Source organism: Mustela nivalis (genome assembly GCF_964662115.1).
Source record: "Mustela nivalis genome assembly, chromosome: 3".
NCBI lineage: Eukaryota > Metazoa > Chordata > Mammalia > Carnivora > Mustelidae > Mustela > Mustela nivalis.
This window is the reverse complement of record NC_139022.1, coordinates 55,713,995-55,738,209: the sequence shown is the minus strand read 5'-3', so window position 1 is coordinate 55,738,209 and position 24,215 is coordinate 55,713,995. Positions and strand designations below refer to the sequence as shown.

The following is a 24,215-nucleotide window of genomic DNA, read 5'->3' as shown; positions in this document are numbered from 1 at the left end:
TACTTAACCATCTTTCAGATAAACGTCAGGCCTGGCTAGAAATCGGTCTTATTCCCAACCCAAGCATGAAAGCAGTAACTCAGTCTGTCTGCAAAGGTCAGCAATGTTTGGATCCTTTTGTGGTCTTGTAGTCAGGTTCTAGGAATCTGGTACCTTTTCCCTGTTTGTTATCATCGCCTAATGACTAAATCACTTTGTTTCCTTGAGTCCCTGCCTGGGATATTTGTTAGGGAATATAATCTCAGAGCTGTAGGAAAAGACATACTGCTGAAGAAAAGCTTTGACTCAAGCCTCTAGAAAGACTAGACACTGGATTATTTTATCACACACAGCAACAGCAAAACAGCAACAACAATGGCAACAAAAAGGCGGTATTGCAAGAATGAGTATCTTGAGTGGAATCAGCAAGCTGGGAATGAAGGACAAGCAGGGAGCTGCCGTGATAAGAGATGGGTAAAAGGGGCAGGGTAGGAATTGGTTTGTCAGAAAGAACACTGGGACGTAGCCTTGGTAGCTAAGAATTAGAATTGCCATTTATCATGACTTGCCTTGACAGTACAATATCAGAGAATATTTCTGATCTTTCTTTCTTAAGTGAACCCCTGGATATATTTTGATGTATACTGAGTCACGTTACAAAGTTAGCATTTGTTTATAGATAACAAGTATATAGGATTCAAAGCATATTGATAGTACATGAACAAAATTATCTGTAACTGTTTTCTGGTTAAGGTCATAGACAATTTATTGCATTCTTTTTTTTTCTCCCTCTGCCAGTTGTTCTGCATTAAGCATTTAGTTATTTTTTAATTAGGGGAAAATAAAACTACTACTGTTAAACAATGTTTGGAGGAAAAGATACAAAACTAAACACAAAAAAATGTACCAAAAGATCATATACCAATTTATTTACAATGATTACCTTTAGATGGTTGGAGTACGTGGGTTTTATAAACATTACATTATTATTATTATTTTACTTTGTGTCAATTGATTTATCCACATTTTCATATTTTGGTGTATTTTATTTTTGAATTAGGAAAATGAATAATGTTATAAAGGGACATGGGAAGAAATATTCTGAAATATTAAGAATGATTATCCTTAAGTGGAGCCAAGTGAGATTTCCTTGTTTTGACATTTTCTTTTGAGCAATTTCTATAATGGAAACTGTGAGCATTTCAATTTTATTTAAAATAAGTCAACATATTAATATCTATTGTATATGGATAAGTTTGTGTATAACTATTTCTAGAAGAACAACCATCTTTTCAGTAAGTATATTACTTTGTTATCATATATTCTAAATAAATAACTAACGTATTTGTAACATACATATCTTTTTGACAATATCTATTTTGAACGTCTCATAAATTTTCTTGAAGTATTGGATGAATTCATTGCGGAATGCAATAAGCATAAAGTTAACATGAGTTAAGAATTAAGTAGTTATTCATTTCTTTTGTAGTAGTATCTCAAACTTTTTTCATTTTAATAGTGGCAATGTGATAATAAATGAAAATATTTTCAAGAATGATTTCATTGATAGCCACTCTAACACACATGATTAAGTAGAAAAACGTAGTCTGTACTTACTAAATGATAGTTTCATTCCCTTCAAAATAGATATTCATCTTGGTTGGCTACTCTAGTAGAATTTTGTTTAAGACTCTAAGAATTGCATTAGAAGGCAGATGTGACTTAGTCTAACTTTAAATTCTTGTTAATATAGTACACAAAGAAAGGACAACTATTCTAAGATCCAAAATGTATACATCTTAATCCTGAAAGTGATATCATTTCAAAGTGAATTATAGCACTCTATGGAAAAGGCTTGCATTGTTATTTAAGTTCATCCATTCATTTCAACAGGATTAAAATAAATGATGCATTTACCTTACATAGCATTGAAATTCCTGGTGATGAAAGGAAAGGGTGAACTTCAAAGGTGCAATGTGCAAGATTTAAGATCTGATGGAGGGATTTACTTTTCAAATTGTCATTGCCATTGATTGGATTTACTAATCAATGAGCAAGAATTGACTGAAATGAGAAGCTGTGCCTAAAACTGGTAAATCTATATATTTCATATTTTACTTTTGCCTTTTGAAAGACAAGGCAATTTTGATCAGTGGCTGAGATAACATTATGTATGAACCTCCAAAACTTATATCCTGGATCCTTACAAAACCACTTCAAAAGCACATCTAAATTATTTTGAAATCTATTTATTTGGAAATGTTTTTCTAAAACAATGTTTTATAGTTTTAGATTTTAACAATGCCTTGATTCTTCTAGCCTTGTGACTTCATTTTTGTATTTCTGTGTTTTTATAGCCTTTGACATAACTTTCTGCTCTTGTTTATTTTTATTTTATGAGCTATTTTTTCAATAATTAGTATGATTTTTGAGGTCATCAATCTTAATCATTGAAATTGTATATTATACAAAAATGTATGCTCAATTAGATGAAATTAATCAAAGCTACTGTATGTATTGTGCAGGTTTAGTGATGAGTTACAGTGCTTATACACTTTTCCAATAATTATTTTAAGCTAATTCACTTCTTTTTAGAAAATACATACATGACTACCAATCATATTACTTTAAGGTTGCATTGACCATACCTTATGGCAACCATGATAGAAAAAACCATTCTTTTCTTTTCTTTTTTTTTTTTTTAATTAACAAATAATGTATTATTTGTTTCATGGGTACAGGTCTGTGACTCCTCAGTCTTACATAATTCACAGCACTCACCATAGCACATACCCTCCCCAGCGTCCAACACCCAGCCACCCAGTCCCTCCCACCAACCTCCCCCTCCTTCAGCAACCCTCAGTTTGTTTCCAGAGATTAAGAGCCTTTTATGGTTGGTCTCCCTCTCTGGTTTCATCATGTTTCATAGCAAAAACCATTCTTTAAAAATGTTTTATTTGGGGGTGTCTGGGTGGCTCAGTGGGTTAAAGCCTCTGCCTTCAGCTCAGGTCATGATCCAGGGTCCTGGGATCGAGTCCTGCATCAGGCTCTCTGCTCAGCACGGAGCCTGCTTCTTTCTCTCTCCGCCTCTGCCTGCCACTCTTCCTGTTTGTGCGTGCTCTCTCTCTGACAAATAAATAAATATAATCTTTTTTTTAAAATAAGACATAAAAATTGGAAAGGAAGAAGTAAGGTTTTTTTAAAAAATGGAATTTTAGAAAAGAAATAATTTGTAAGTTGCTCTCATTGAGAACTTTTTAACGAGTTCACCATGGGTGAATATGATGTTGACTTTCAGAGTCCTCTGAGTGACTCTGTGGCATTTTCAGTTGATGATGTTTTGAAATTTTCCGTCTGATTTAATCAACAAGGGGGTTTTAGGAGTATCCCTCTCCAATATGGAGGTTGAGGTGGTTGGCAACTTGATCCTTTTATTGCTCTTGGCCACCCTCCCCTTCGCAAGAATCCCCAACTCTCCACAGCAGCCAAGTGCTGCTTAGAGGCATGTGGGGAGGCCAGGAGTGTGACTCCCACATCCTCTTAAAATTCTGCCTCTCTGTTTGGACTGGGCATCCCAGTCCTCAAAACCATCCCTGAGAAATGGGAAGGGAAAAGCTCAGGGTGAGAGAAGTGGGATATTTCAAAATTCTGCCAAAAACAGCAAGACCGGAAAATCCTTGGCAAAACAGAAGAACTGGCTACTTTAACACCTTTCTCATTCCTGAGATCCCCTGTTAACTGCAGTGCTACTGTCCCTAAAGGTTCTGTTTTTGCAGGTGGAAAAGCAGTTGGAGCAGCAGCACCTTCTCTCCAACTCAAACATTCTTTTCCAGGCCCTCTGTGGAGCAGCTTGCTCCAGTGAACACAGCCTTCAGCTATCAAATCCCAGAAGACCCATTAGACCTTAACCAAATGACAGCCTGTAAAGTTCCTTGGAGTGAAGAATTAGGTTGAGCGGTTAACCTTCCCCATGCAAAGGACAACAAAGAAATTCTAGTAAGAGGTAAAAGGACAGAAACTCAATTTACTGTTTTACTCTTAAATTCTCATCCCTCGCTCACGGTGGAAAAAAAATGCATTCGCTTTCACAGCCATTTTCCTTTGGCAGTTGGCATAGGAGTCTACCTGCAGCAACAGCCTCTGCTTCTCTGCCACTTACTATCCATTCCCGCTCGCTGCCTACTCCACTCAAGCACCTTGTATAAAGTGATACTGCTTAAGCCGAAGTGCTAAAATCGGCCTGCCCTAAATGGGATATGAAAATGTGGGAATATTAGCCCTTAAACAGTAGGCTAGAATTTCTTTCATCCATCCATCCCTAAGGCAAACTGGGTTTTAAAGCCAAAATCACAGGTTGCCTTTTGCTTTGTAAATCAGCAGTTGGATGTGTAATTGGGATTTTTTTTTTTTTTTAAATGTCAAAATGACTCTTGGGTGTTGATCTGGCAAGTGGAAATAACATAGAAAGGCTGTATAAGTAGTTTTAGAATGGCAGTTAAAATCTCATAATCTGACTTTAACAATTGATTTTGCTCCAAATTTCCATATTGGTATTATTCAGCTTTTGGCTGAAGATCTGGAAATGGAACTTTTCCCAGTGAAACTTGGACTAAGCCTAATATTGGACTTATCGTGTTCATAGTTTGGGTAGGTAAATTTTATACATCTAATTTGCAGACCAGCTTATAGAAACAGGAGATGAAAAGACCATTTCATTTATTCCCCTGGTGGGGTGGAACATTTTCTCCCAATATGTTTTCCAATTTACTTTTGAAATTTATGGAGCTTAAGAAAAGTACCATTCCATTATCTAATAGTTCTTGCTAATAGGCAGTTTCCTTAAATACCCAGCCTAAATTTTCCATTGCTCATCTGACTTCAAATCTTCACCATTTTCCAATCTTATGGACTTTATAACTTAATGTTTGCTAAATCCTTAGTTAATAGCCATTCTCAAGATTGTGATTTAAAAAAAATGTATATTAAGTGGTTTTGCTCCCTTAGAGATTCTATAAACTACTGATGGAATGTGCTAAACATTTATGCCCAATTTCTAAAAGAGCAAAAAGTATTCACAAACTATTGCTCTGGATAGCAAGAGATGAACCTATTTCTTCTGCCTTGGTAAGAGAATTGTTTTGCTTAGTTTGATGCTATCAAAGTTTCTCTAAGAGAGAATAAAATGTGGATTGATCATGTTTGTGGTGGTTTCTGAGGTGGAGCCAAGAATGGTGCATATGGAAGGACATTTAACAGAACTGGAAAGCAGCAATTTCTTTCAATCACTAGTAACCTGTGGGTGTTTTAATCATTGACCTACCAGCAAAAGACTGCATCTTCCATTATCAGTTCACTGATATATTTGGATCTTTTAGTCCACTCACATTTCAACTATTTTTTTCCCTTAAGATTTTATTTATTTGTTTGACAGAGAGAGAGAGAGAGAGAGAGAGAGTGAGCTCAGGCAGGGGGAGTGACAGGGAGAGTGGGAGGGAGAAGCAGGGAGCCTGATGGGAGGCTCCATCCCAGGACCCTAGGATCATGACCTGAAACAAAGGCAGACACTAACTGACTGAGGCACCCAGGTGCCCCACATTTCAACTTTTATATTCTATGTTGAAAATCTGTCTTTACTAGACTTGTCAGTTTGGCTGCTGTGTGGATAACGATTATTGGGAATATTTTCTGCATGTTCCTCTTTATAATTAATGTCAAGTTTTTGGTAATAATAGCTAAAATATATTGAATTCTTACTATGTACCTAGTGTTACTTGTCTTTATTTATGTAGTCTTGACAGAAATCTTATTTGTTAGGTGTACTTATTATCCCCATTTCACAGGAGAAGAATATGAGATACTGATTAATCCATTTGCCTACGGTTTCAGCACTGTGATGAGGCAAAACCAGAATTAGTTTCCATGTATTCAGTCTCCAGAGCCTATGGTTTTCACCACAACTCTACAATGGTCAAAATGAGAATATTTTTATTATTAAACAATACTTCACAACAGCATTTTTGGAGTATTCTTGCCAAAAGTATTAATCTGTATTTGATTAAGCTTTTATTTTTTATTTTTTTAAAGATTTTTTAAAAAATTTATTTGAGAGAGAGACAATGAGAGAGAGCATGAAAGAGGAGAAGGTCAGAAGGAGAAGCAGACTCCCCATGGAGCTGGGAGCCTGATGCCGGACTTGATCCCGAGACTCCAAGATCATGACCTGAGCCTAAGACAGTTGCTTAACCAACTGAGCCACCCAGGCGCCCTGATTAAGCTTTCAGATGCAATTTCTAATTTACAGGAAATACGATAGTGTTAAGGAACCCATAGTGATGTTGTCAGTAAAATCCAGACTAAGGGAAATTGGTGGATAGTACACAGAACCTACTTTCTTCAACAAATAAAATTGCAAGGAAGAGAGTATATGCATGTTAAAAGGGTAGAAATTGGTAGATTAAAAAAAAAAAAAACCTTAAGAATCTGTACTCCCATGTTCATTGCAACGTTGTTCACAATAGCCAAGAGGTGGAGAGTATCTAAATGTCTATCACTGGATGAGTGGGTAGAGAAAGTGTGGTCTATACATACAACTGGATATTATTCAGCCTTACAAAAGATGGTGGGGATTCTCCATTTGTGACAACATAGGTGAATGTGGAGAACATTATGCTAAGGGAAGTAAGCCAGGCACAGAAGGACAAATACTATACGATACTATTTATACAAAGAATCTAAAGTAGTTAAACTCACAGAGGTAGAGAGTAGATTGGTGTTTTCCAGAGCTGGGGAGGAGATGAAACAAGGTGGTTTTAATCAAAGGGTACAACATTCCAGTTGTACAAGACGAATAAGTTGTAGAGATCTGCAGGCCATGGAGCCTGGAATTAACAGTGCTGTAGTGCATACTTAAAAATCTTTTAAAGAGTAGATTTTATGTTAAATGTTCTTATCACAAAAAAGATGAAATAAGTAAATGGGGCAGGAAGAAACTGTTGGAAGTGACAGATATGTTCATGACATCAATTATGGGGATGGTTTCATGGATGTCTACTAACTCCAAGCTCATAAAGTTATATGCTTTTACTTTTATGCACCTTTTACTATGTCAATCATACCTCAATAAAGCAGTTTAAAAGAAAGCAGGAGATTTAGTAAATTTAAGGCACCAGTAACAATTAGCATTAATCAATTAATTAATTAATTATTTTTAAAAATATTTTATTTATTTGAGAGAGAATAAGAGAGAGAAAGCATGAGAAGGGGGAGGGTCATAGGGAGAGTAGGGAGCCCAGAGAGAGATCTGAGCATTTATCAACCAGTAACTATGTAGGGAATCTTATTTGGATCCTTATACAAGAAAAAAATTTAATAAAGACATTAACGAGACTAGAAATTTGATCTGGAGATGTGATGATATTAACAAATCATTGTAAATTTTTGAAATGTAATTATAAAGTGGCTAAGTTTAAAAAAGGTGTCTTTATCTTCATTATGTGTATATATATATTTGAAATGAATATTTCACATATTCATATATGTATTCATTTCAAATATATATATGTTCATGTACATGAAATATTTAAGCATAAAATTATATGATAGCCAATATTTCTTTTAAAGTAATATTAGATGGGACAGGGGGTCAAAGTAGAGAAGATAAGAGATTGGTCATGGATTAAAAACCAGTTGACATTATGTAATAGGTATATGCAGGCTTATTCTATTTTTGGTTTCTTTTGTGGATTTGAAATTTTTAAAAATTAAAAGTAAGAAAAAACAAAAAGGATAATTGATGACAATCTTTTCAGTCATTTGTGAAAACTGTGATTTATAACAATGTATGAAATTAATTATTACAGAACAGGGAGCCAAAAGGTTTCAGATACTTATGGTTTTATGTTATGAGCTGTCATTCTCATATTTGAGCTAGCTTATGTTTTCTCTCATGAAGAACTCTGCAGGCATCATTGTGACTTTAAGGGATGATAGTGGGAAAATTTATTTTCAAAAAGAGCTGAAAGCAAATAAAAAGATTGCCGAAATCCTTCAGAACAGAATATGATCAGATTTACTCTAAGTGGTACTCATTTACCAAAAGTGATTAAATTACAGTCAGGATGTACCCTGAAGTACCCACTTCAGTAGACAGCTGGGAATATATTTAGGAAATATAGAACACTGCAGTACCTCTGTGTTTTATCTCACGCAAACTACTCTTAGGTTTTCATGATAATAGAATACACCACCTGTGTTTTCACTGCATATTTCATTTGGGCTTAAACATGAAACTTGTTGCAAAGGAAGATCATATTTTTCCTAAGAAAAATTGATCAAACTTTGTTTAAAAAAAAAAAAGGCACTATGTGCACTGTTAATGTTTTTTTCTGTGATGTTAGAAGAAATATGTCCTAAGAAAGGTAATCCCTGATTTAAAAGGAAAAAAACAGGTAGTATAATCATAAAAGTTAGAAAATGCCACATATGGGAATAACTTCAGCCACAACAGAAGTGCTAACTTTTGTTGGTAATGCCTGGCTGACTTCCTTCAAGCAAGCATAACTATATGCTTTGGGAAAAGCATATACCCTACTGGTTATTGGATGTATTTTCCTTCAGGAATGGCAGAAATAACTGCTCTTAAAATTAACTATCAAAGTAAGAATTCCAAAATATATAATCTGTCAAAAATCATATTTTGGCCTTTAATACCCAGAAGGAAATCATTATGAATTTATGGGGCCAGAGCCATAAATATATATAACATCTGCAGGATACTGTGCTTATGAGAACTACTTCATCTGCTAGATTAAGGTTACATTTATTGCATTTGAGTATAGTTAAGCAGAACACTTCAAAACCTCATTTTACCGCAGTTTACTTCTCTGCCATAAATTACCAGCACTTTTAACGGAACAGACAACGTGAGAGGTGTGCGACTGCTGATCCCCCTGTTTATCTCTGTTCTCTGTAGCAGAAATTTCAGGTTTACATTTTCATTCAACAGTCTGCAGAGGAGGGGAATCCGACAGATTGTGACGAAAGCAGTGCCTGACAAAACGCCTATTGCACTGCCCGGCACAGCCTTGCTGCCGCCCATAATGGTGCAGTGAGTAGCAATGTCACACCACCACAGCAGTTCACGCCAGTGATTTCAACAGATTTTGCGCATTAATATATGATACGCTGGTTTTTTAGATCACATGGCAAGATGCTAGTGAAATCCTTTTCCAAGAGAATGATAAAGACCACTAATTGGCTATTTTAGGTTCAGTATTCCACTTATTATTTAGCTGCTCGGGAATAGGTAGAAACAGAAGTCTTTTTGCTAAAGAGACTTGATCTAGGAAATTTGGTGTTTGCTGATTGAGTTTGGTGTCTAAAAGGTTTTTTTTAGCATGATTTTTAAAGCAAATATTTTATTTCCGGTGTTCTGGGCACTGTTTTATGTGGTGTATTTACCTTAAAGAGATAAGGTAAGTTATTATGATCTTTTGTTATTTACTTGGACACAAGGATACTGTCCTACTAATTGTGACTCATTTTTTCCCTCAAGAAAAGGATGGTTTAAATTTAAAAATTATTATTAATTAATTTATATTATGACAATTATGATTCCCAAGAAAATAATCTTCTGTTATCTGTACATATCTGTGAATGAACAGTTAGCTGTTACATTATGCAATTAAAATGTTTATGATGATTTGATTTATCCCTCAGTGTCACCTATAAAATTTAAAAAATGAAGGGATGAAACAATTGGGTGAAGATTTCTTTCCTATGTTAAAGTAGTTTCAAGAAAATGTATTACGAAATGAGTGATGAGAGATGCCATTATTGCCTGTATCATTTTGCACAAAGTTCTGATTTTATGTCCCTGTCATAAATACTAAAAAGTGGAGAAAACAATGACTTGTCACTTTCTAGTTTTTCTCAATTCATAATTTCTCCCTTGAAAAACTGATTCTACTTGAAATATTTCTGCACGTACCAAACAAATATTTTGCTTCACAGTCAACCATTTGCTTATCCCAGAGTGACCATTATTTCCTTCCTGGTTTTACAACTTTTCTAGCTATGTAACTGTTATTAGCACCCATTTTCACTCTGAAATAGTCTGAATTAGAAAATAAATCTTACGGTCAGTCGAGTCCATACCTGTGTACGTAACTAGTTCAAAAATTCTAGTTGACTTTAGAATCCTGTTCTGTATGAAACGAATCTTATGCAGTTACAATATGAGTTCTGTCCTGTGATGGGGTTCAGGATATGCTCCCCCCCAAATACGGCAAGTTGGCACACTGATTATTTTAAGCTGAAGAAGTTTGAGAAGACAAGCAGAAGCAGGAAGGTCACTCTGGGGACTTTCTCCTGCCCTTCCCCGAAATAGGTTAGAAAACGCCCATGTGAGAAATACCCTCCATATTCCAGGAGGAAAGGAACATCCTTATGAAGACAAAAGTATGCTGAGTACAATCCTAACAAACTTCCCTTACTAAGTTTCCCCCAGTTTACTGCACGTACTTCATACTCCTTGATCTATCATATTTCTCCATGACTGTCCATCTTTCATCAAATCCAGTGTAAAAATACTGATTTTTTTTTTTAGGTCTTCGTTTCCTTATGAGGGCTCCGTGTCACATAAAATTTGTATTACATACATTTGTATGCTTTTCTTCTATTTGTCTTTGTCAGTTGAATTTTCAGTCCCATTAAGGGGCCCCAAGAAGGTTGAGGAAAACGTTTTCCTCCCCTACATTTATGTTGTCTTTTCTATGAATATCAAGGATAAAACAAAGAATGCTGAAAATTTAAAGGACTTTAAATAAAGTATGACTTAAAAAAACAGATTGGAAAATATGAATCAGAAATTAATACATTAAACATTCATATTTTATGAATTTTGGAGAAAAAGATTATAAGGAGTTGTAAAAAATGTATTTGAGCAATTACATATTGATACATGAGTATATGGACAGGAATTTCTCAAAAATGAAAGTATATTAAGGTGATGAAAATTTCAACAAATATTTTCTCTGAAGCAGTCTGTTAAGCAATGTCATATAGTAAACTACTAAAAGTAGATAGATTCAAAGTATTACAATGTATTTATTATGTAAATTATATTAGAAAGTTAATATTATGCATATAAATATATTTAAATAGGTCAGGTACAACCTTAATTGATCAATGGGGAAATCAGTTTATGACATTTAGATTCACCCATGACCTCCTGTAAAGTAGGAATTGTTTCCTGTGTACTTTTTAAGGACATTGGGCTGGCATCAATTATCTGGGGAAATAGAGAACCTGAACTGACACTTTAAAGGATAAAGAACCTCTTAGGTACCTCTAAAGTGTGTTTTAGTAAACCATGCAGATTGATGCAACAGTATCCTGAATGTAACATACAGAATGAAATATGGATAATAATTAGGTAAAATGTTACTTTGAGATTTTTTATTCCCAAATGGCTTATTGCTTTCATATTCTTAATCCAGTGCCCTTGTAGGTCCAATTAAGATGCATAATTGAAGAATTCCAAGTAAATAGACTGCCTTGGCACCCAGAGGGTATTGTGCCTGGTAATGATAACTCTGAGTTGGACAGAAAGAATATTCACAAATGTTAGCAGAGGAATATGTATTTAATAACATGAAAATAATGTATTTTCTAAGCATAAAGAAAATCAAGCCCGAGAATCCGGGGTTCTGTGGTAACTTAGAGTGCCCTTGTTTTCTTTCTTCAGGTCTAATTTTTTTTTTTAATTGAAGTATAGTTGACACATATGTTACATGAGTTTCAAGTGTACAACACAGTGATTCGACAAATTTACATACTATATTACATCCACCACAAGTGTAGCTACCACCTGTCACTATACAAGGCTACTACAACATTTTCAGGTCTAATTTTATACTTCATTCCTTAGTTCTTTCTTCCATAATGCCTTCAGTCTTAAGTAATGGATAAAAATAAAGGCAGAGGTAGCAAATTTTAATTTATTAACATTATTTTCTGGTTTTGTCTGCAACTTCCTTTGAAATGCTGGGTGAGGCAAGCCATTTTACGACTACCAGGCACTCCTTCCAAAGTATTCTATTAGACTAATCAATGCTTTAGTTTTAGAGAGAATTGCATACACATATTTGATTTTGACATGGGCATTAGTGACCAAGTATACAGGCAGTATGTTGAACCAACCATTGTCATGATGCACTTCAACTCTTTTATGTAGGGACTTTTATTATTTTACCTGTCCTCTGTCTTATACATGTGGAGGCAGGTGTTCTCTGTACTGTGGATGAAGAGCACACAAAACATGGTGAAAGGGAATCACTTGGGCAGTATTTACATTTACATTGTGCAGTATTTACATTTCTCTGATAATTGTGTGACTGTAACTATGCTGTTATGTTATTTCTCTGTTATGAATTATATTTATGTCTTATTAGTGTGTCATTCCAAAAAATAGGGGAAAAGGGTAATTGCTAATAAGAGTACCATTCATCTTTGTAGGAGTTTAGGACTTTATTTATGACATATAATTTATCCATAAATTATATATTTATAAATATAAATGAATATATATAGAGAGACACACACATATATATGCGTAGAATATATATATATATATATATACAGACACACACATATAAATGAATAAGAGTAGAATGGAATATTCTATGTTCTATTCTAAATTCTAAAAGGTATTTTATTTGTATTTGGCTATGGGTTTGTCCAACTATATAATGAGAAACAAATGGAAAGCTATAATTGGATATAATCATTTTCTATTTCTATCTGAAGATGATTACCTTATTAATATTTTCTCTTTGCAAATAATAAGTACTTGTGAATTACTGTATCCCTGCCCACACTGCCCGGCTCTCCTTGGTTGAAACTACCCCTTTTGTGTTTGAAAGTCATTCCTTTTTCCATCCATTGGCATTTTAACTGAGTACTCAGACCAACTTTTGTAATTTCCGTATGGTGATTTTCTCTGAAGGTAATACCAGTAGTGCTAATGTTGCTTTCACTGACCAGCAAATATTGGTAATCCTTAGTCACCAAGCAGAAACAATCTCTGCCATATATCCTGCATATAAAACTAGTGTCCTAGATCATAGGGCAGAACACAACACTAAAAGTACATTTGTGTTGTTACAGGGCTGTCTATTGGTCAAATATCCCTGATTATTGCTTGTTTCCAGTTTCATTTTTCTTCTGATTTAGCACAGTTTGGAATCATATGTCTGAATTAAACAAATGCTGCTCATGTTCAAGTATTTTATAGTTGTCAAGAAGTTAAAATACATTGAATTAAATCACTTTTTATTCTACTTATCTCTTAAGAGACAAAATCTAGAGGAAGAATTATCATGGAGCCAGCTTATACAAGTCTTTTTACTTAATTTATATGAGGAATTGAACTATGGACTTTTCTTCCTACAGGTGATGTTTGTGTATTTTTAAAATATATAACAACAACAAAAGAATATACTTTTGCCACAATTCAAACGATTCCTGCCAGTCAAGCTACTCCATTTGACGTCAGTCTGCAGCTTGTGTATACTCAGTCCCAGAGAACTGGGATTAGATGTAGTTTCGCTTCCAACAGGTGTTCTGAGAGAATTTTTCAAAATCAATATGTTCGTTGTGGGACTCAGCTTTCAAGATTTGTTTTGCTCTTTCAGTTTGCCCTTCTTGTTGAAAACTGTACCTTCAAAAGGAAAACCTTCCTTCAACCTCTTGACTTAAATTATTGGTATTTAGTTAACGACTGAGCTTTACCAAGACTCCTGGGAACAAACTTGGTGAAATAGAATATAGAAAATTATGAAAAAGTAGAAGAAAACAAGTATTAGGAACACGGTGTATAGCAAATAAGAACTTTTCACCCCAACAAGATTGCTTTAGTTTGTTGTTTAAGTGGTTTTGGTCCTGGAAAACTTCATCAGATAAAAATAAGATAGCTCTATTTTTTAATGAGAATAAAGAACGCTTGTTAAACATGCGTTCTTTTTTATGAACTTGTGTGTTTAGCTTCTTTTGTTCAGAGACAGCAAAATGTTGTATTTTTCCATTTCAGCATAATTTTAGTCCACTGAAATATTTATTTGCCATCTGATAGGAATGGGAATACCTTCCAGGTGCTATTTCAATCAAGAGGGCCTCGCTACGGGCAACCTTTGTCTCTCATCACTATACTTTCCTAAAGATAAGACAAAATACAAGCATCTGGGTTAGACAAATAGTGCTTATGTTGAAATAGTGCTCTTCATTCTACATCTGGCAAGCAGTGGAATTTGAATTGGCTTGTTCTTTATGCAATACTACAGTGCCAGGATTTACTGCTTTAATGGTCAAACCTATTCAAAGTATGTAAGTGTGAATGTGGGGTGTGTGTGTGTGTGTGTGTGTATTGTGTTTGATGAGGAAATGCTGTTTACAGGATATTTCAATTGATATTTTATTGAGAATGTGTATGTAATTCTTTTTCAATAATGGCTATCTATATTGAAATGTTATTTTTATTTATTTTTTAAAAACTTTTTATTTTTCATCTTTTTACTTATATTTTTATTTAAGTATAATCAGCATGAGTATTATATTGGTTTTAGGTGTGCAACGTAATGCTTTAACAATTCTATACATTATTTAGTGCTGATCACAAGAAGTGTACTCTTAATCCCTTTCACCTATTTCACTTATCTCCTCCCCCTACCTCCCCTCTGGCAATGACCAGTTTGTTCTCTATATTTAAGAGTCTGTTTTTGGGGGCGCCTGGGTGGCTCAGTGGGTTAAGCCTCTGCCTTTAGCTCAGGTCATGATCTCAGGGTCCTGGAATCAAGTCCCACATCCGGCTCTCTGCTCTGCAGGGAGCCTGCTTCCTCCTCTCTTTCTCTCTGCCTGCCTCTCTGCCCACTTGTGATCTTTCTCTGTCAAATAAATAAAATCTTAATTTAAAATAAAAAAGAGTCTGTTTTTTGTTTGTCTGATTTCTTTGTTTATTTTTATTCTCAGGGTTTACATATGAGTGAAATTTATGAGATTTGTCTTTCTGTAACTGACTTATTTCGCTTAGCATTTAATCCTCTACATCCATCCACGTTGTTGCAAATGGCAAGATTTCATTCCTTTTTATCACTGAGGATTATCATTTTTACATGCATACCGCTTCGGCTTTATTGGGTCATCCATTGATAGACACTTGGGTTGTTTCCATATCTTAGCTAAATAATGCTTCAGTAAACATATAAGTGCATATATCTTTTTGAATTAATATTTTCATTTTCTTTGGATAGATACCCAGTAGTGGAATTGATTGGTAATGTGGTAATCCTATTTTTAATTCTTTGAGGAACTTCTGTACTGTTTTCCACAGAGGCTGCTTGAGTTTGCATTCCCACCAGTAGTTTAAGAGGGTACCTTTTTCTCCACATACTCACCAATACTTGTTGTTTCTTGTCTTTATGATTTTAGCTATTCTGACAGGTGTGAAGTAATATCTCATTGAAGTTGAGGATCTTTTCATGTGTCTGTTGGACATCTGTATGTTTTATTAGAAAAATATTTCATCTCCTCTGCCAATTTTTGATTTGGATAATTTAGTTTCTTTGATGTTAGAGTTATATAAGTTCTTTATGCATTTTGGATATTAACCCCTTATTAGATATATTGTTTGCAAATATCTTCTTGTATTCAGTAGGCTGCCTTTTTGTTTTGCTGAAGGTTTCTTTCACTGTGTAAAGCTTTTTATTTTGGTGTACTCTCAATACTTAATTTTGCTTTTGTTTCCCTTGCCAGAGGAGGCATATCTAAAAAATATTTCTTTGGCTAATGTCAAGAAATCACTACCAATGTCTCCTTCTAGGATTTTTATGGTTTCAGGTCTCACATTTAGTTCTTTAATATATTTTGAGTTTATTTTTGTGTGTGGTATAGGGAAGTGATCTAGGTTCATTATTTTGTATGTAGCTGTCTAGTTTTCCCACCACCATTTGTTGAAGAGACTGTCTTTTTCTCATGTATCTTCTTGCTTCCTTTGTTGTAGATTAATTGACCATAAAAGCATGAGTTTGTTTTTGGGGTCTCTGTTGTATTTCATTGATCTGTGTGTCTTTTTTTGTGAAATTACCATATTGTTTTGATGACTACAGCTCTGTAGGATATCCTGAAATGTGGGTTGTGATACCTCCAGCTTTGTTTTTCTTTCTCCAGATTGCTTTGGCTATTCAGGACTTTTGTGGTTTCATACAAATTTTAGGATTATTTGTTCTAGTTCTGTGAAAAATGCTGTTAGCATTTTGATAAGGATTTAATTGAATTTGTAGATTGCTCTGGGGCATATGGGTAATATGGATATTTTAACAACATTGGTTTTCTCAATCCATTAACATAGTACATCTTTCCATTTGTTTGTGTCATCTTCAATTTCTTTCAGTGTTTTATAGTTTTCAGGGTATAGGTTTTTCACCTCCCTGATTAAGTTTATTCCTAGATATTTTGTTCTTTTTGGTGCAATTTTAAGTGAAATTGTTCTCTTAATTTCTCTTTCTGCTACTTCATTATTAGCAAAAAGAAATGCAACAGATTTTTGTATATTAATTTTTTACCTGTGACTATACTGAATTCATTGATCAGTTCTAGTAGTTCTTTGATGGAGTCTAAGGGTTTTCTATATAAAGTATCATGTCATCTGCAAATAGTGAAAATTTTACTTCTTTCTTACTGATTTCGATGCCTATTATTTCCTTTAGCTGTCAACTATATCTCCTGATCTTGAAAGTAGTGGCTTTATGAAGAAGAGGTTCTATAGTGCCTTGCAGTGCATTGTCTCTTGTTCACCAGAACCAGGTACTTCAGAGATGTCTCCTGTACATGTTGCATCTGACCCACGGTTGTGGTTAAGCCACATTTGCCTTTGGTCCAGTCAGTTCTAATAGCCGCTTTGTCTGTTGTGGGCAGGGTTTGATCCCTTTGCTGTTAAGGGGCCAACCTGGGCCCCCTCGGTCTTATAGTTGGGTTCAATCAGATACCTTCCCTCATCCCATTTGCTGGAACTGTGGTTGCGATGAACTTGGGGTGCTCTCCTTTCATCATCCCCTGAGAGGCTTTTGTCGGTGGGTGTGGTGTGCAGTCAGACCAGATATCTGCTCCCAGTCTATCTGTTGGAGTTTCAGTGACCCTAAACTACAGGGCTCTCTCTTTGTCCTTGCCCCCTGTGAGGTTTTTGATGGTGAATAGGACCAGCAGTCAAATCAGAGGTCTTCTCCCAGCCCACTGCTCCTGCCGCAATGGGACTAGAGTCTTTGATAATCTGTCACTCTCCCCAGAGCAGGGGTTATTATTAGGATGTCAAGAGAACTACTTTGGAGGGATTCCTGCAAAGTGGGGCAGTTTAGATGGGGTAAGTCAACAGGAAAATGCATGGGCAGAGCATGGGTGTTAGTAAGCCTCAATGTAGAGTATTTGTTCTGGTTTCCAAAGATTTCAGACTATCTAGGCTGGGGTGGAGGGAGAGAAATGACACCTGCCAGCTCTTTTGTTCTTGGAGAAGTCTCCTAAAGATCCCTGCCCCTTCAGTGCACCTTCTGAGATTAGTAAGCGAACCTTCCCATATAGTGCAGGCGCTTTTCCAGCTGCTTCTTTGATGTGGAGTTGTTTGTTATGTGGTCTCTTTAAGGGTGGGGTCTCAGTTTCCTACCGTCCTCTGGCTTTCCCAGGGCTTAGTCAGCTGATTTTTTAATTACCCACCTTAAGCTCCATTGATTGTAAAATCTGGCAAAGTTAAGCCTCACTTGTTTTCAAAGCCAAGTGTTAGTGGGATTTGTCTCCCAATGCAGGTCCCCCATCTGGGGTGCCTGTTGTGGAGTCTGTTCTTCTCCCTTTTCCATGCTTGTGGTGTCCCTCCCATTTGTGGCCAGTCTCCCTAGGAGTTGGTTTCTGACCACATATCCACCCCTCCTACTATTTTAGATGTGGCCTCCTCTTTATGATTAACTGTGAGGTTTCCTTTCCCAGTTTTCAGGAAGTTTTCTAGCTTAGTTGTACTAATACAGCTATTATCTGGGTGATAGTATCTGTGGGACAAGATGATCTTGGGAACCTCCTACTCTGCCATCTTCCCAGGATTCCCTTCCTATATCTAAATTGAACATTGTAAAATAATTTTATGTTTGAATAAAAGTTGGGTGAAAAATAACAAGTAAATACCCATTTGGAGCAAATTGTCTATGAAACTTGCTTTCAGACAAAGCTGTGTTTTAATTTGTATTAAGCACTTTTTAAAAACTCTGACTTATTATCAGCAAATAAATTCCCACCATTTGAAGTGAATTACTAAATTCAGTACTTTAGATCAGAAAAAAAAAAAGGCAACAAAATACTAAGTAGTACCTTACCGAATATACAAAACAGTTACATGGGTATTTACTTTTCTGTTTTTAGAAAGAACTAAGTCTTTTATTTTTTGAAATTTCTCATAAAAAAAGAAATGCATATTATCTTTTATTCAGGTCATTGTAAGTAAAATAAACAGCCTGACCTTAATAACTTTAACTCCTCTATTAACTTTGTGCGTGCTCAAGAATTATAGGCACAGCTGAGTAAATTACAGGAAGAATAATTAGAAAAACAAGGACAACAGGTGACAATTTGGTCAGGCTGCCAAAATCCTAGCTTATTAATTTATTTATCTATCCTTTCCCATTTTACAGTTTTCCTCTTGATATTGGATACTGTGCTCATTCCCTATTGCTCATTTTAATGAATACTTAACCATATAAAATATTTGTTCATTTCAAGGGAATTCCCTCTGGTTTCAAAAAAGAATGCAGAAGCCATTTCAGAGCTTAATTAGGGAGATTTGGAACCTCTATGCTTGTTCAATCGATTTTTATCACAAGTAAAAGCATTTTAACTATTCCCTTTGTCTACACAATCATTTGCAACCCAGCAAAAATATTCCATTTCTTCCACAGTAAGCTTAACTAGGCAGGACAGTCAGTTGGAGTGAGGTCACACTGGAAAATGTTTTTAAAAGGTTTTATAAACCCTTTAAAATTTTAAGTTAAGTTTTAATGAGCATTGCAGAAGAGTTAGATCCCCTGGGGGCAAATCAATTTTGAGTGTTACAGCGCCTGTTCCTTCAGCCTGTGAAGTACCACCTTAACTGACTTCTCCCTGGTTATGTTGAGCCAGATATTTAGGATGAAAGAATGCAAATATACAGCCTGTGAATTTCTCCCTTACCAAGGGTCACCAAATCCTTCAGCCATTTTATTTTTTCAAGTGGTGAGAGGGATGGAATGGGTGGAACAAAGTAGTTGGCTATTTTAGCACTAAGAGAAGTGTGAGGTTTAAGGTGAACCATGGAGGATTTGGGAACCTTCATCTGTTTTTTGTTTGTTTGTTTGTTTCTCCTTTCCCTTGGGTCTAGATCAGCTCCCAATATAGTAAATTTAAAATTCAGTCTGGGACCCACTGTGGTTTAATGTGACTATTGAAGGATGAAGGAAAGCTGCCTAATGAAGTTCAGAGGCCATGTTTACTTTCACCTTTTTACTCAGCTGTGCTTTGTTTTCTGGATTTTTAGACTCTCATAATGTTGGACATATGAGATTCTCTCCTACACGGTTGCACAGTTGCTTCTTCCTGTATTACCTCAAATAAACTGACACCAAGCATCGCCCTAAAAAGGGCATTATGCTCCAGAGTGTACTTCTCTGGAACTCTTTACTACATTCTGCTGTCTCCCTGCAGTAAGGAAATTATATATTAAAGATTAACTGAGCATATCATTTCCTCTCTCTAGGCTGCCATGAAGCAAGTCTCACTGCTGCTCAGTATTTTTACAGCTTACCCCTCTAAAAGAAAAATGTGAAGGCTGGATGAAAGCATGTTCTTCAGCCCATCTGTGAATAAATATTTAGCCTTCTACAAATGCTAAGTAATGGGCTGTATTGAATCCTAGAATGTATTTCTATAATGTTTTTTATTACTACATTTACCTGTTACCTTCTCAAATTTTTGTTTAAAGGTTATCTTCTCAGTGAGGCCTACATAACTGTCCTATTTAAATTTTGCAACATGTACCACAACCCTCTCTTTATTCTCCACCCTTGCTCTCTTTTTTTTTTTCTCATTGGATTTTGTACACCTAACATAATGTATCTTCATTCTTATTAGTTCTGTCTTTTCCCCAGGGAAAAGACATAATGCATGCTGCCATGGGCCAGTAGTTGTGTCTGTTTTGTTCACTTGTATATCCCAATTATCTAGAACAGAGCCTGGAACAAAAGGAGTGCCAAATAAATGTTACATTATGTAAACGTATTCAATAAATATTATTATTATTAAAATATAGATTTAGATACATAAATAAATATAAATTGATACAAACTAAGCTCATATATCATTGTATTCATTTTTTCATAATTGCATTTCACACATGATTTAATATTTATAGCAAAACTATGAGTAGCTGTTGGTCCCGTTTCATTGAAGAGGAAACAGGAAGGTTGAATAACTTGTTTGAGGTCATATGATTTGTAAAAGGTCAAGGTGGACTTTAGGCCCATTTGTATCTGACTCCAGTGTACATATTCTTTATACTTACTATGAGATTTTATTTATCCTTGATATGTTTGAGAGAAGCCCTTGAATAATATATGTAATCATATTAGTTTCTTCTTGATTAGAAACTTGTTTTTTTTCTATCTGAATTTGCTTTGGATATTTCAGTTCTTCTGTAGTAAAGTAAATGATCCCTGACTTAAGATAGCTCAGTTTCTTCTCAAAACTAGTCTAATCACTGACCAGAATTTAAAGCTGAATTTAAGTCTGTTGGCTCCTTAGCGTGTGTGGGGTTTTTTTGTTGTTGTTGTTGTTGTTTTGTTTGTTTGTTTGTTTGGTTTTTTTTACTTTGACCTTTATATAATCCTTGGGCTTCTGGTGCTAAGTGACACTAAGGGTGACTAACATCTTATTCTTACACTTAACTATTTTGTAAACATTTTGTAGCTGCTTCATAAGAAATTGCTTGCAAGTATAAGGCACATAAACAACAAAAACTGTAGCTAATTTAATGTAATTTTTCCTGGATGAATTATTTTAAATGTTTTTTAGAGTGAGGATGTAATTTCTTTTAGAATTTTTGATTGGATTCATCCCCAGTTTGGAAACACAAAAGAAGAACACAAGCCATTTAAAATCTCATCAGCAAGGCAGAAGGGGGGGTTAAAAAGCTATTTTTTTAATGACTTTTTCAATACATTGTTACATTAAGTGGGATAGGTTAGATTATAATGAAGTAACAACTTGAAAAATTGAAGTGGCTTACAACAAACTTATTTCTCCCTTCCATCCCTCCCTGGTCAGTTACTATTCTGCTCTATCCTGTTCATTCCAGGACTCAGGCTGATGGATCACGCTCTAACTAGAACATTACCACTGGTTGTTCCAGAAAGACAAAAGAAACCTGGCAACTCGCATGTTGGTTCTTAAAACTTTCGCTGAGAAGTGGCATTTCACCAACCTAAACAAACCACACGTTCATGCCTGAATTCAACAAGGCAAGGAAGGAGCCACCTGCTGCACTTGATGACAATGGGGAAAGGGTGCCTGATAGTTTTTAAGGGCGGTAACGAGTAATTTCAAACATTAATAAGATTTACTTAAGAGATCTTTTAAAATGTAACCTCACTGGGTTTTTTAAAAAAAACTATTTCTGTCTCCAAATAATGTGAGAATGTTTTTCCTTTGTTTTTGTTGTATCTTAAACATAGCTAGGCAAAACTATATTGTGCTATATACACACTTGCATAACACTCTAAGATTACCATGCTTTCCACTAATGGTCAAATTAAGTAAAAACAACATTTCCTACCACATTTTTTTGGAAGTAACTTTGTATTTACAATAAGAAATATAGTCTTTGTTCTGAAAATCACTCATTTAGATAACCCCACCCTAGGCTGGCTCTTCCAGTGTTCAGTTTCACTTCACGTGTTTACACACACACATTTGTTGTCATACCTCTGCCAAACTGGAATAATCTGTGTCAACCATGCTGTCCAAACTGTAGTGCGTTTTACATAATGAGAATGCAGCTGGCACCATGCATTGATTCCACATACTCTGAACATATGGCTTGGAGAAGGCTGGAGAAGCTCTGATCAGGAAACTTGATTCCAGTTAGAAAAGATGTATTAGAGTCCGTAGTCCTGTGAAGAAAAATATTGTTTCATAAATACAGGCTTCATTAAGCACCTGTCTGCACAGTTTACTGAGGTTATTCAAGTTCAAAGTAAGAATAGCAATGAGGGATTATGCGTCAGTTTGAATATCAAAATTTATTTTGACTAAGGTCGGGACTACAAAGTGAAATGAAACATAAACCTCTTTATGCACCTTTTACTACTGGAAATGTGAAGGTTGACTTCACTGTCCATTTGGCTCGCTAAATCGCTAACAGGCTAATATTTTTCCTCTTTGTCCAAAGAGACATTTAGACAACTTTTGTCCTCTTGCCTGACATATTCAAACAGTAAATGTTACACTTCTATTCCAAGTTATTGTGTTCCCCAAGAATGGGCTAGGGGTAGGAGGGATGGAGATTTGCTCAGAGTCCTATGGGCTTAAGGCCTTGGTCAGCCTCGACACAGATTAAGATGGCTGCTTGCACTATGGCTTTTATCTCAGTCATTATTTGCCATGGGTACTTTTTTATTTTTTAAGATTTTACTTATTTATTTATTTGAGAATGAGAGAAAGATAGAGATGGACATCCAGAGAGAGAAAATGAACAGGGGAAGGGACAAAGGGAGAGAGGAAAAGGGAGAAGCAGACTCCCTGCTGAGCAGGAAGCCCACCAGGCTTGATCCCAGGACCTGGAGATCATGTCCTGAACCAAAGGCAGATGCTTAATGGACTGAGCCACCGTGGACCCCTGGTTTTGGGGTATTTTTAAGGCAAACTTTTTCCTCACTCTCAGAGCTGGGTGTTAGAACTCTGTCTCCTATAGGCTTTCCCTTATTAGTCTTGAACTCTAGCATCCTTAGTAGAAAGTTGCTCCAAGGAGCTTCTGGTCAACAACCATGCCCATTTTGAGAAGTAGAGAGCAATGATTTGGGGCACAGACTTTTCCACTCCCTCTGCAATCAGTTACGTTATTCATCAGTTCTATCACCTAGAGCACCTCTTGGGATACTATATTGCAGAGCATTATTCCTTCAGGCAGCAGCTACTTAGGAAGCACTTTTTGATCTCCTAGGATTGTCTGGTAAAGTTAGATTTGGAAACACAGTGTGAGATCGTTGTATTCCTTCCACGGTCTATTAGTTAAAGGTGATTTCTAACACTGCATTAGCATATATTGAATATTAGAGCCAAATGCTTTCTCTGTTACTGGTTCTCCTTAAAGGTATGAGATCTAGAAATAAGTGGTCTTGTGCACAGAACTTGGTGGGAGCTCAAAGGAACGGCTCTGAGTTTCCTACAGCTTGTGAAGAGCCAACAATGTGCTCCAGATATTTTCCAGTTATTCTCCATTTATCCCACCATACCCATCATTCTCCATCTTGTCCTATGCCTCAAGAGGTTATCATTTTGAACTGCATCAGTAGGTACACTTGCCCTCTGGCTTCTGGTTTGGTCAAGTAAGGCACTGGTAGGAGAATGAAAGATGTAAGGAGGGTGAGATAGGCACATTTAGTCCCATGGTTCCCACCATATGCCATTTTTATAGTGGCTTCTCCTTCACTCCTAACAGGTATAGTAGTTCTCTATGTCCCAAACCCTGGTGATCTGAACCATTCCTTTTTTTGATTTATCTTAAAACTACCCACATGTCGTAAATAGTCCCTCAGGTAAACTCTCCTCCATAACCCCTTTTGATACATCTCTTTCTTCCATGACTTTGGATGATAGGAAAGTATTTTGTAATCAAATGATTGTGGTTGTAAATAACTGATCCAATAAATTATGTGCCACCATTGTGCACGGTGCGTTCCTAAAAGTTGTTTGCTACAACTTGTGGATGCAGTTGGTCCTGTTTAATTGTATCTCACTTTTATTCTACTCTTGTGTTCTTAGTTTCCTGAGATAGAACCTATCCCTTCCCTTACTACATAATCTTCCAATTTTGATAAGATGTGTTCCTAGATTTGGAATCTAACAGTGTAGGGATATTACTTTTCTATTCAGATTGACCAGATGCAGCTCTTTGTTTTTAG

At 35.7% G+C, this 24,215-nt stretch overlaps 1 protein-coding gene across 2 annotated transcripts in view; it reads left to right on the top strand.

The window, feature by feature from the left end:
- LOC309861173 (uncharacterized protein) overlaps window positions 1-24,215 on the top strand; it is a 734,084-nt gene that overhangs the window by 577,073 nt on the left and 132,796 nt on the right. Inside the window, exon 3 of one of the 2 annotated variants that reach the window (XR_014309798.1) lies at window positions 21,392-21,705. The exons of the other annotated variant lie outside the window; for it this stretch is intronic. The gene's annotated coding sequence lies outside the window, so the exon portion shown is untranslated. Of the gene's footprint in view, window positions 1-21,391; window positions 21,706-24,215 lie in introns of those variants that run through there. 2 annotated transcript variants of the gene reach the window in all.